We start from the raw sequence: 14,689 nt of genomic DNA on the forward strand, positions 1-14,689 counted from the left end.
AACACAAACCTTAAACGATCGTCTAAATGACAATGATGCGGTGAAGCACAATCGTAGTCAGTAACTATGTGATGAGAATGCTAACTACACGATCGTTTAGTGCGCGCATCTTTTATTAAACGATTTACCTCTAGCGTCCACATGATCGGGCAATCAATGCTACACAATAGAGTAAACCCTTTAACCCATCGTTTATCATTAGCTAAATGATCGTTTAGTAAATACTACACGATCGCATAGAAAAATCTACACGATCGTTTAGCTAAATCCCACCGATCGTTTACCTTAGGCTACATGATATGACCAATCTTGGTATTCTTCTTCGTTGAGAACCGCATCTCCATGCTTCGAAACTTCATCATGAACGACTCGACAAACTTAAACACTTTGAATTATAGACTGGATTGCTTGTTAATTATGCCCAAAAACATAGAGGCCCTTACAACTTAACACTTTGTAATCAAAAGAAAGCTTTAAACAGAGGAAATTAACCCCTAAACATTCATCAATGCCAACCACAAAAGCATTTAACACTTAAACACAAATGCAAAAAACCCACCACGACTGTAAAAGAAGTTCAAAACATAAGTGAAATTTGGAATATCAGAACAACCTGGCTCTGATACAAATTGAAGGAAATTAGACATAAGGATTTCCATGAGTAGCAGAATGATCGTTCCAAATTCCATTTGATATTGAACATACACAATTATAGTCAAGAAACAGAAACTTACAGGTCATGCATAATACGAAATTACAACATGCTTTACCAAAAGATCAAGGGATAACAAATATATACCTTTGAAGACTCATGCTTCAAACTCCCTCGATCACAAAGGCTCGTTCAATCTTCAAGATAGCAACACACAAATGCTCAAACACAATGACCGCAACACAGCACGATCAATCAGCAAACACGAACTCAATGATCTCTAAGATCACAAACCCAACGAACAGCCTCGAAAACCTCAAACTCAGTCGAGTTGAGTAAGACAAGAGGAAACCCATAAGGCACTTACCCGTAGTTGGATGTTCGCATGACACACGTGGGGGCAAGCCAAAACGAAAGTAAGTCACCAGGATCAACGCATAAATAAATGACCGCAAACTCCACTGCCAAATAGGTATGAGTTTAGTCTGAGAAAGAGTGTATTGCTCGTAGTTGGATGTTCGCATGACACCCGTGGGGGCAAGCCAAAATGAAGGCAAGGCACTTAGATTAGGGCAAGGTCAGAAAAAAAATATCAATGAAGAAAATCTTTATGTGCAAGGATAAAATCATTTGACACCCCGGTAGAAAATTTTCTTTTTGAAATAAATCATGCGATGCTCCGGAATTTAGTAAAGTCCTTTTGAAAGGTAAGCTTGCAGTCCATAAGTCTTAGAAATATTTTAAGATGAGACTTAAATAAGACTTAAGGAAATTCTGGTATATAAGATTTGAACGGAGTATTCTTGAGAAATCTAGGAAAAGAACATTGCGGTTGACTTGCTAAAGGAATCTTTAGCTTATGCTTAAGGACAAGCATTGTTTAAATTTGAGGGTGTGATACGGGCAAAAATGCATGTTATCATAGTGCTAAGTTCGTAAACAATGTTAGATTGCATTGATGAAATATGTTAACTTGCATCATTAAGCATCATTTTCATAATATTGCGGTCGCATGCGTTCAACGCATTAGAACAGATGATTTTGGTATTTTTGGTGTAGAATATGCATTAACGCAATGCAAGAATTCCAATCATAGGAAATCATTGGTCGAGCGCAACTTCACCACAAGGCTTTGCGTTGATCGTGCTCACAAATATTCGTCCGAGAAGGATCGCCACAACTTGGTCAGCGCAACATGGTGGGTGCATCTGGGTGAAAAGCCAATTAAGCGCGATGGGACAGAAAGCTGATGACAATCGAATCCAAATTAAGTTGACAGCCAATAACAGTCACAAAATACATTCAACTTTTTCAATGACAATTATTCGGTGCATCAGTCAGGAATTAAAGCTATCCCATCTGTACAATTAGGAGAGAGAAGCCGCCTTTCACCATGGATGCTCTATAAATACCAAGGGCATTCTTCAAAGAAGGGGTGAAGCAGTTAGAGATTTCATACTTCAGTTTGCACGCTTTTGTTCTTAGTTTCCTTTCATTTTAAGGCGGATGCGAGGGAGGAAGTTGTGCCGGCAGATTGTTTTGGTAAGCTTGGGAGAGCGTCGGGAGCTTCAAGGATAGAGAAAGGGTCGACGCCTGCAGAAGCGGGAACATCTTTAGAGCAGAATAGAGATTTCAGTGTAAAAGCCTCGGTCAGCAAGGAATTGCTACCAGGCTCTCTACCTTCAACTTCCATTGTCATTTTGTACTCAACTCATTTATAAAAATGGAATTTCCTTCTCTATATTTGTTCACTCTATGTTATTCACGCATGAGTAGCTAAATCAATTGAATGGGTTGAGAACCATTTAGCTAGCATAACTAGGGAATCTTCATTCTTTGCGATTATCTTGTTTTATGTATGCTTCATTCGTCCATTAGAGAACTCGGGAGGGTAGTCTAAGGATAGGATCTAGACTTGGAAAGGTCAGGTTAGAATCTAGACTTGGAAGAGCTAGATTAGAACGCATAAACAAGAGATAGGAGCTTAGGAATGAGCACTATTTTTTATCAATGCATCGCATGTATCCTAGATATAGGATATGATTGTATGCAGTCACCTTGCTTTCATGCATTTTTCATCATCGCATAGGACAAGAGTAGAGACTTAGGGATAAGCTCTATGGACATTTTGCATTCAACACATGCATCCTAGACTTAGGAGCATCGCATTTCCATTGGAAAATGACTTGTTGTGTATGGTTGTAACATGATCGCATAGTCTGACGCATTCCCAAGTAATACTAGCTAAAGATTTTCTCAACCCATTCATCGTATACTCATTGCATCTATCACACAACTGCCTTTTTTCAAAGTCGTCGCATTTATTTATTTTTCATCAACGCAAACAACAAACCCAATGATTTATTTATTGATACGGTTACCGCAAAGGCTTTCATAAAAATTACCAACACAATCTGTTTTCACAAGTCCCTATATTCGACCCTGAACCTACCAGAAAACTCAAAGGAATTTACACTTGGATTCTACTGAAACTTGAGTGCACAATGCAATTTCATCAACGCATATCATCCATATTTCCATTGCATAAAACCAAGCATCAAGTTTTTGGCGCCGTTGCCGGGGACTTCAACAAAATAGAGTGCTAATGATAATTTTTCTGATTTCTTTGCGGACTCTCAATCTCTGAATTACGACCCGGAGATTGAGAGGACATTTAGAAGAAGACTAAGAAGTTGCCAACAGCAACTACAGTCAGACAACGAAGAGATGGCGGAGTAGCCTAGAAATGGAGCACTGATGGCGGGAAATTGGAAGTCAATTTTACTCGACAACCAAAATCCCGAGGACGCGTTATGCGATGCATGTTCCTAATATATGAATTGATAGTCATGCATTGATGGTCATGCGTTGGACTAATATTGCGTTAATGAATGTATGCGATGACCATGCGTCCTGCCACAAGTTTTCTTGCACTGGAACCAAGTATAATTCCAACACAAGTTTCTCGGGTAATCCGATGTCGAACACAGGGACTTGTAACTATATGTTTGTGGTGATGTCCATGCGTCAGTATAAATAAAAGAATGGAGGGGATGTTGCTACGTTAATCCTACTCCTACTCCTATCTAGCAGACAACACAATGAGAATATGCATGAGAGGTAGAGATACGACAACTCTTGACATAAAATAAATGAATGGGAAAAATAGATAAAATGCAGAGATGTTTTCATTGCAATACTTAAGAGTGATCACAAGGGCAACCTTAGTCAACGCAAGCCATGAGATCATGCAACCCACATACAATAGTAAACCACCATTCGGTGCGAATGCTACGGCTTCTAATGCTAGAGTGCATGCGATATGCGCGAAGTCTACAGGGCCTACACATAAGCCTCTATTCTTATTTATGCGATGACAAAATGACATCCACACAAATATGCGACCACATAATATCATTCCTATTCCTAGGGTGCATGCGATGCAGGTTAACAAACGAAGCTTATCTCTAAGTTCCCCGTTATTGTCTATGCATTCCAATCCGCTCTCTCGAGTCTTAGATTTGGGTTTTAGACTACTCTCTCAAGTATGCCTAAATGATGAATGATGCACTCATAGGACAAGGTAATCGCATGAACTTGGTTGACGCAATATTATTCCTATCTCTAGTGAACAATGCATACATTGCTTAATGCAACCAACCACTTACCCTCTCGGGCAGTTGGTTGTTGCTGACTTTACTCATAGACAAGCAATCCATTAGCCTATAGACAGGCATTGCCGCAGCTTCACACTAAGAAAATAAGGTTACTCACACACTCACGCAACGCACACCTCTCAGTAGGTTGCTACATGCTTCATATCCCTAATCCACATGACTAAGTATGCAATACCCAAGCAATCTCACTGAGTGTTGTAATGAAAGTAAAAATGCTAAGCAAAGAAGATGGAGATGGAGTCGAAGGAATAGAGAAATGCATTGAAAACAAATTGTATTAATTTCTTAATTCAAAATGTCATACAATACAATATAAGAAAAGAAAGGAAAAATAAATGACCAGCTAGAAGATAAACTTTACTTCCAGCGGATGTGTGTCAAAGCTATCAGTGGTGCCATGGATGGGTGGAAGAGCTGACTCTCTCAAGGTCTAGCTCCAGTCGAAGGCTCTAGTCGTCACTCGGAATGGATGAAGGAGGTGAAGAACTCATAGCCATCTTCCCACGCGTTTGTCTGGATCGTGGGGAAAATCCCCGGTTTGAGGGATAATCTCTGGATCACTTGAATTTCAGCTCGTCGGCTTCTATTTATAGAGCTTGGGTCGTCGACAACATTAATTAGACTGCTCTGAGTCTGAAGTTCAATGCGTTAGTCTTTTTCTGAACCTCTGCCACCAACGAAGTGGTAGGTGAAATGTCAACATCATCTTTTGGATTTTCTCGAGGTAGATGCATTGATGCGTTCATTCCACCAACCTTGCGTTTATCCCATTAGAATGCATTTTCGCATAGCCGCAATCATTCAATGGCCGCATTTTCTTAATACCGCAACTCTACATGATGACCGCAATCACTTGAAGAGCGCAACTCCCATGTGATGGACGCATACGGTTGATTACTGCAACATCCATGCATTGATCAATGCGTTTACCTTTGCGATGGAGTGCTTCTCCACATGCGGTCGTCTATGTGGTGGTCCGGTTTCCACGTTTGCGTACATTTCCTGCATTAGCTACAAGAATAGAACATTGAACGCACAATTAACGCAAAGTAACGGGTTAGTTGAGATTCATCATGTTGATCGACGCAGACTCTTTTTCTCGTGAATTCCTAATATGATTGCCGCATATTCTACCTAACAACCTTCATAATTCTAAGTAAAAGGACTAAGATGGCATGCATTTCTGCATGTCATCAAACACCAAATGATAATAATGTCATGGCGAATCCAATTCTGTTGGCAAACGATCGCAATAGACCCATTAGGTACTATGCATCGCCAAACCTCTATGATTTCTTTCCGAGAATCATGAGGTCTGCCCTCGATGGAAGCATATTCGAAATGAAACCGGTGATGCTGCAGATGATCCAGACTGTAGGTCAATTCGGAGGAAGGCGTGGCGAGGACCCGCACGCCCACCTCCGAAGTTTTATTGAAATCTACAATACTTTTGTGTTCCCGAACATCTTTGCTGAAGAAGTTCGACTAACGTTGTTTCCATTTTCTCTATGTGATAAGGCTAGGAAATGTCTCTCGAGTCAGGAGAGATCACTTCTTGGGAACAGGTAGTGGAGAAATTTATGAAGAAGAATTTTCCACCTACCGAGAACGCCAGATGAAGGAAACTGATTACAAATTTTGAATAAGAAGATGACGAATCGCTCAGTGATGTTTGAACAAGGTTTAAGTGGCTAGTAAGAGACTGTCCTCTTCGCAGACCGCTTCCAATGCGGCAGCCGCTGGTAGTCTAAGGACAGGATCTAGACTTGGCGTTAACTATTATTCGGTGACTATAAAATCCAACACAAAGTACATTCAGCTTTTTCGGTGACTATTATTCGGCGTATCAGTCAGGAATTAAAGTTGTCCCATCTGTACAATCAGGAGAGAGAAGCCGCCTTTCACCATGGATACTCTATAAATACCAAGGGCATTCTTCAAAGAAGGGGTTAACCAGTTAGAGATTTCATACTTTAGTTCGCACGCTTTTGTTATTAGTTTTCTTTTATTTTAAGGCGGACGCGAAGGAGGAAGTTATGTCGGCAGATCGTTCCGGTAAGCTTGGGAGAGCGTCGGGATCTTCAAGGATAGAGAGAGGGCCGACGCTTGCGGAAGCGGGAAAATCTTTAGAGCAGAATAGAGATTTCAGTGTAAAACCCTCGATTAGCAAGGAATTGCTACCATACTCTCTACCTTCAACTTCCATTGTCATTTTTTACTCAACTCATTTATAAAAATGGAATTTCCTTCTCTATATTTGTTCACTCTCTGTTGTTCACGCATGAGTAGCTAAATCAGTTGAATGGGTTGAGAAGCATTTAGCTAGCACAACTAAGGAATCTTCATTCTTTGCGATTATCTTGTTTTATGTATGCTTCATTCGTCCATTAAAGAAACTCGGGAGGGTAGTCTAAGGACAGGATCTAGACTTGGGAAGGTCAAGTTAGAATCTAGACTCGGAAGAGCCAGATTAGAACGCATAAACAAGAAATAGAAGCTTAGGAATGAGCACTATTTGTTATCAATGCATCGCATATATCCTAGAGATAGGATATGATTGTATGCGGTCACCTTGCTTTCATGCATTTTTCATCATCGCATAGGACAATAGTAGAGACTTAGGGATAAGCTCTATGGACATTTTGCATTCAACACATGCGTCCTAGACTTAGGAGCATCACATTTCTATTGAAAAATGACTTGCTGTATATGGCTGTAACATGATCGCATAGTCTGACGCATTCCCAAGTAACGCTAGCTAAAGATTTTCTCAACCCGTTCATCGCATACTCATTGCATCTGTCACACAACTGCCTTTTCTCAAAGCCGCCGCATTTATTTATTTTTCATCAACACAAAAAACAAACCCAACGACTTATTTATTGATATGGTTACTACAAAGGCTTTCATAAAAATTACCAACGCAATCTGTTTTCACAAGTCCCTGTGTTCGACCCTGGACTTACCAGGAAACTCAGAGAAGTTTACACTTGGATTCCGCTGGAGAAACTTGAATGCACAATGCAATTTCATTAACGCATATCATCCATATTTCCACTAGATAAAACCAAGCATCAGGATCTACCATTTATAGTAGTTCACAGCATTTGTAAACCTCTACAAAGCGGGTCGTATCCATAGTGTCACCAGGATCAGGTATCCCTCCTTAATCCTTATACTACAGACCTTTTTAGGTTATCACTTAAGGCATGATCCACTTGTATATCTCATATACATGCTTAAGTTTACATACAATAATCATGGAGCTTTGTTTATTGGATTTGAGTAAATGCCAAATAAAATAACTCTTCTTTTATTCATAACAATGTGTACAGTTTACCAACTACGAGACTCTGGGAGAATTAGAACACCAATTCCAATACTACTACCCCTAAAAGTGGATAGGAGTGAATTCCATCTTGCACCGTATGTCTCTAGCTATTTACCCAGTCTTACCCCTGAAATGGGAGGCTTATTGAGTCGGCACTGTTGAGTCAATTCTCACACATGCAAATCTAAGGATAGTCTCAAACAAATAGGAGTTCATAGTTAGCTCAGGATGAAGGTCAAGTTACCTAGATCATCGCTTTGAAATAGTCAGTCTTAATCAATAAACAACATTATAAAGTAAGAGTGACTTATATCTCGGTCCGGTCTTATACAAACTCTTTGCATAGGATGTCTCCACTCAAGTGTCTCCACATGAATGATTCAGGATCACATCATTTGTACTAAATACAAAGTAGGCCACATCCAATAGTGTTTCCAGAATGAGGTACCCAGCCTTATCCATATACTATAGACCATTTTGGCTATCTACTCAAACGTGATCCGCTCTTATGTCTCTACATAAAGTCCAAGTACTCATATACTAGCCATGGATCTTAGTTTATAGGATTAGTTTTAACAAGTGTAATTTACATGTTCAATAACAGTTTTATTGAATAAACTTCAATAATTTATTTATTGCAAATATAATATATTTAATTTTACAAACTGTGAGTTTTCGGACATACAACCCAACAATACAATGCTTGTTTGGCTTTTACATTTACCTGACCATTTGGATCAAAATGTATAAGTCAAACGTGTTCTTTGGTCTTTGTAACCTTATCCAATAAGGTCCAATGACAATCTTGCATGAAAGGGATCTTCAAACAGGTAAAGTGATTTAACTCTAACTCTTAGAGAATTACCTGTACTAATCATTTTACTAAAATTGATGATAATCAACTTTAATTGCCAAAGACAAGTATATTTTAGAAGAAAATAATTTGTCTTTCCATTCTGGATTCAATAATCCTAAATTTGTTAGTGTAGTATTTGCATGTGCTAAACATTTTAAAACATACTGATTGTACTTACTTACGGTTGAACATATTTACAAATAACTTTTGAAAATGTGCCTTATTACATAAAACATTCATACCTTATGAATTAAACAGTATAAAGTCTTGAGAGATTGAATTTCTCTTATGGTGATAAAAACACTATTTTCAGCATAAGTAACGATTATGATATCTCATGTCTCCCACACACTGATGGAGATGGACTTCTCGGTGCTAATATGTGGCTACATCATTAAGTATATTCCAAGGAATTACAATCTAATTATAATAAAGAAAGAAAAATTGATAGTGAATCCTCATGCAATTATCTAGGTGTGAATCTTATTTCTCCATCAAGAATCTAGTCAAACATATTTACTTTCTGTTGGGAATGTCCTAAACTCGCAGTTCGTAAATGTTATTAACATATTCTATTTATCAATAAAAAAGTTGTTGAGAATTTTTATTCAATAAATTATCGTTGATAGTGCATCCTTTTATGAAAATCTAATAAACGAATCCATGGCTATAACATAAAAATGGATCAAGTTTTAGTATGTAGCCAAAATGGTCTATAAGTATATGAATGAGATCGGGTACCTCATCTTGGTGACACTATTGGATGCGGCCCATTTTATATACTGGTACAAATGATGTGATCCCGAAATGATTCATGTGGGGATATGTGAGTGGGGGCATCCTATACAATGGGTTCACATAAAAATGGACCTTGACATAGTCACTTTTATTTATAACAACCGTTTTCTGTTAAAAGTAACTATCTCAAACTCAATGACCAAGGGCAAATCGATCATAATCCTGAACTAACTATGAACTCCTGTTTATTCGGGATTATCCTTTGATCTGCATAGGTGAGAATAGTTCAACAACACTGCTCAATCAGCCTCCCATTTTGGGGATAAGACCGGGTAAATAGTTGGGGACATAACTTTGCAATATGGAATTTGCTCCTACCCATTTTAAGGTTAGTAGATGGGTTGTTCTCTTAAGCACTGATGCCTTATCTTGAACAACGGGGCCCGCCCTCTCATGGAAGAGAGTGTTATGATTTATAAGTTGGACTATAAATTAATTGTTCAAAGGAAGATCAATGGGAACTTAAGAAGCAAGGTGCATTTACAAGGGTAAAATGGCAATCTTTGACCCAGGTGAACAACGTGTGAAGGATCGACTTACCGATTATAGTAAAATGGACAAAAATATATCTACAGTGAGAAAAGTGCAACTATCGAGCTATAGTGGAATGTCTTGGTAGCTAATGAATAGTGATTAATTTAGTTTAAAAAGTTTAACTAATTAATTACAAATCGTTGGAACTAATGATCTATAGAACCATAAGGTCCTTCTACTAGCTCGTAATTTGGATTGGTAAATTGAGTAATCTTGATGAGATTTGAAATTAGGGTTTGGAATTTGAAATGTTCAAATTCAATTAGGGTTTCTATATATTGTATTTGATACAATTGAAATATTTAATTTTATCAAAATTAAACGAAATTGGAGAATCAATTAATGTTTAAAATATGATTTAAATATTAATTGTATAAAATTAATTTCATTATAGTGGAATTGGTTTTTTATTAATTTAATATTAGATATTAAATTAACAAAATTAATTAAAAGGTTTGATTAATTAGTTTTATTTAAAATTAATTAATTGAATTAATTTTATAAAACTAAATAAATTGGTTTATTAAAAATTTGTTTTAGACATCAATTTTTGAAAAACTAAATTTGAAAACAAAAAAAATTTTGAAAAATCAAAGTGGAGATTTTCAAAATTTGGAAATCTTCACTATTGTGCAAAACACCTTATTCATCCAATTCCATTTTCTCCATGAAGTAGGAGCTGGCCTTCATGCAAGAATTTGCATGATGAAAGCTTTATAAATTAAAGTGTTGAGCTGAATAATGAGATTAAGCTTTCAAGAACTTCTTGAAGAACGCTGCAGAAATCAAAAACCCTCCAAACTCTCTTCATATCTTTATCAAATCCAGCTCAATTTAGTGTTTCCACCACACGATCCTTGTAAGAGTATAATAAAGAAGATCTTTTTGGCGGTCTACTTGTAGATTGAAGCACATTTACGTGGAACTCAACTAGTGTTGAAGAGGTTTCTTCAAAGGTATTGTGTTCAGAAAACGCTCTTCTGTCATAGTTACTTTGAAGCATGTTTTAAACTCAAATTAAGTATAATTAGAATGCTTATCGATTCTGATTTTCTCCGCTACATGGTAATATACTCTATCACTTTCATTCTTATTTTTCTTCCCATTGAAGTATTTCCAAAATTTATCAAAGTTTGACTTCCCAAGCTAATTTGGAAACAATTTTCTCATACAACTCTAGTCTCATGGTTTATATTATTTGTTGGGTGCAAATTTATTTTTAGAATGGTTCATTGATTATTTTTTAAATTGTCCATTGATTAATTTTAAACGGTCCGTTGATTATATTTAAAACAGTCCGTTGATTATTTTTAAAACAACCCGTTTCAACGCTAAAGGCCTATAAAAGGCGAGGCCTTCAGCAGTTCGTTACACATAGAATTCATTTTCTAAATTCCTACTTCAATTTCCTCTCCTTCTCCATCTTAGCTTTCCAAGCGGTGAGTTTAGAAAGGGTGTACATTCCGGTTGGAAACGGTGCATTTCTGGTCGGTTTTCATTTGGTTGTTTTATCTGGGGACGACGTGGCAATTTTTAGACCTGTTTGCACACTTGGACAGAGCCGCGAAACGTCTTAAAGAGAGCGAGCTCAGCGACTCAGCCTATAACGAGTTTTTGTTTTACATGTTTTGCTCTTTGCTTGACCGTCGTGCCTTGACAGTTTACAATTCGTCATTCTGAGGGCCCTGCCATTTCCAACAATTTTAAGACGTTTCCACATCATCAATGGCCCTTAATAGCAACAATGAGATATCTAACCTCAATACCGGTTCGAAGGAGTGAACTTCAAGCGGTGGAAGCAAAAGATGTTGTTCTTCCTCACCATCAAGAAATTTGTCAAAGCTTGTACCAGCGCTGAGCTGATTGTCCCTTTAGAAGAACCAACTAAACAACAGATAAAAGAATCTGCTGACTAGAAGGAGAAAGACTTTCTATGTAAGAATTTCATTTTAAATTGTTTGACTGATGATCTGTATGACTACTATAGTACAATGAAGACAGCGAAGGAGGTCTAGACTGCCTTGCAAAAGAAGTATGACACCGAGGAGGTCGGGTCGAAGAAATATGTGGTTAGCCGTTATCTCAAGTTCCAAATGACGGATGAAAAATCCGTGGAGGCCCAATCCCATGAACTCCAGATGATAGCCCACGAGATAATTATTGAAGGTATGCCTCTAGACGAACAATTCCAAGTTGTTGTTATTATTGATAAACTGCCCCCTTTGTGGAAGGACTTTAAGAACACTTTGAGGCATAAGACCAAGGAGTTCTCCTTGGAGAGTCTTATAACCCATCTAAGGATCAAGGAGGAAGCCCGAAAGCAGGACCAGAGGGAGGAGGTGAACGCAGAACCTAGGAAACCCGCCTCTACCATTGTAAAACCTAACCAAAAACCTATGGGGACAAAGAGGAAAGGTTAGAAACGTGGTTCCAGCAACCAGAACCAATAGAAAAAACAGAAGCCCCCTTCAGGAGAAACGATACAGTTTCTCTGCTTTAATTGTAATAAACTTGGGCACATGGCTAGGAACTGTAGGAACAGGCGTCGTCCTGCTGGTCAAGCAAACCTGACAGAAGAACCGTTAATCACCATGATCACAGAAGTAAATGTGATCGGTGGTTGTGAAGGGTGGTGGATAGACACTGGTGCGACGCGCCATGTCTATCATGACCTTAATTTATTTAAAACTTATACTGAAACTAAGGATAAGAATATTCTGTTGGGAGATCATCACTCCACGAAAGTTGCTAGAATCGGTGAGGTGGAACTGAAGTTTACCTCTGGAAAGATCCTCACGTTGAAGGACGTTCTGCACACTCTAGAGATACGAAAGAATTTGGTTTCGGGTTATCTTCTCAACAAATTCGGGTTTACTCAAACTATAGGGGTAGACCTATATATCCTTAAAAAAATAATGTATTTGTAGGGAAAGGGTATGCAACTGAGGGAATGTTCAAATTAAATCTAGACCTTAATAAAATGAAATCTTCTATGTATATGCTATGTTCTATGAATATTCGGCATGCTAGACTCTGTCATGTGAATAAGAATTTAATTAGTAACATGATTAGGCTGGAAATGATACCTAAGTTATTCATGAATGATTTTGATAAATGCGAGTATTGTAGTTAGGCTAAAATTACTAAAATTCCGCATAAATCTGTACTTAGGAATTCTGAGCCTCTAAATTTGATTCATTCTAATATCTACGAATATGATGGCATATTGACTAGGAACAGTAAAAGATATTTCATTATATTGACGATTGCCCTGATTTTACTATTGTATACCTGCTGAAAAACAAAAGTGATGCTTTTGATGCTTTCAAACTTTCTAAAATAGAGAATCAGTTTAATAGAAAAGTTAAAAGACTTCGTAGTGATAGGGGAACCGAGTATGACTCGGACAGTTTTAATGAATTCTTTAACTCACATGGAATAATACACGAAAAGACTGCACCTTATTCTCCTGAAATGAACGGAAAAGCGGAAAGGAAAAATAGAACTTTAGTTGAGCTAGTGATAACTGGTAGAAATACACATTATTACAAGCCTTTTATTTAGAATTATGGGGGCTAAGGAGTAGAATATGCGGTGATTATACTAAGAATTCATGAGAAAAGTGAGCTTGTGTCGATCAGCATTGAAAATCTCGGCTAACCGAATACTATGCGTTATTCTGCATCAAAATGTCTATTTTTGTAGCTATCGCAGGAATCGATCACATGTGGTGAATCCCACCATCGCAAAGGCAATCGCATACGTTCGTCATATGGATGGTGCAACCATTAACTACATACGTCCAGCGCATAGAGGTTGCGGCTACAGAGTAATAACCATTATAGAGGGATGAACGCAAGGGTGAAGGAATGTAATGATACTTCGAAAACCAAGCATGAACGCATACCTTGGGAGTATCAAAAGATGATGTTGAAATTTCACCTACCACGCAGTTAGTAGTAGAGATTTAGAGCAAGTCCATCACACCGTTAGTAGCAGAAATTTAGAGCAGGACCATTAATGATGTCGGCGATCGAGCTCTATAAATAGAAGCCTTAGAGCCCAACTTCAAATCATCCGAGCTTCTGCCTTAGGGTAGATCCTTGTGATCACAGACAAAAGCGTGAGAAGAAATTATTTGAGAGTTCTTTATTCCTCCAACCATTCTGAGTGACGATCAGAGCTTCGCCGGAGATAGATCTTGAGAGAGACTACTCCACTACCCATCCATGGCACCACCGGCAACCTTGACACACATCTGATGGAAGCAAGACATTGCCTACATCTGGCCCTCCATCTCTCTTCTATCTCTGTATTGTATTACATTTTGGCTTAAGACATTAATACATTTTGTAATCAATGCATCTCTTGATTTCCTTCAATTCCATCTTCATTTACCTCTTCTTTATCATCCTTTACTTTCATTGCAACGACTAAGTAAGATTGCTAAAGTATCGCATACTTAATCATGCGGCATAGACATATGAAGCATGTAGCAAACCACCAAGAGGTGTGCGTTGCGTGAGTATTGTGAGAAAATCCTCTTTGCTTAGTGTGAGGTTGTAGCAATGCTTGTCTATGAGCGGTCACAATGCTTGTCTATGAGCTAATCAGCGGCAACTAACTGCCTGAAAGGGTAAGTAGTGGAACTCACTAAGCAAAGTAAGCAGTGTTCTTAGAGATAGGAACAATCTTATGTCAACCATGCTTTATGTGATTACCTTGTCATATGAGTGCATCATTCCTCATTTAGACATACTTGAGATAGTAGTCTAAAAACCAAATCTAGGCTTGAGAGAGTCAGATTTGATCGCATGAGCAAGAGTAAAGGCTTAGAAATA

This window comes from Benincasa hispida, chromosome 2 (assembly GCF_027475165.1).
Source record: "Benincasa hispida cultivar pf3 chromosome 2, pf3_genome.v1.1, whole genome shotgun sequence".
Classification (NCBI taxonomy): domain Eukaryota; kingdom Viridiplantae; phylum Streptophyta; class Magnoliopsida; order Cucurbitales; family Cucurbitaceae; genus Benincasa; species Benincasa hispida.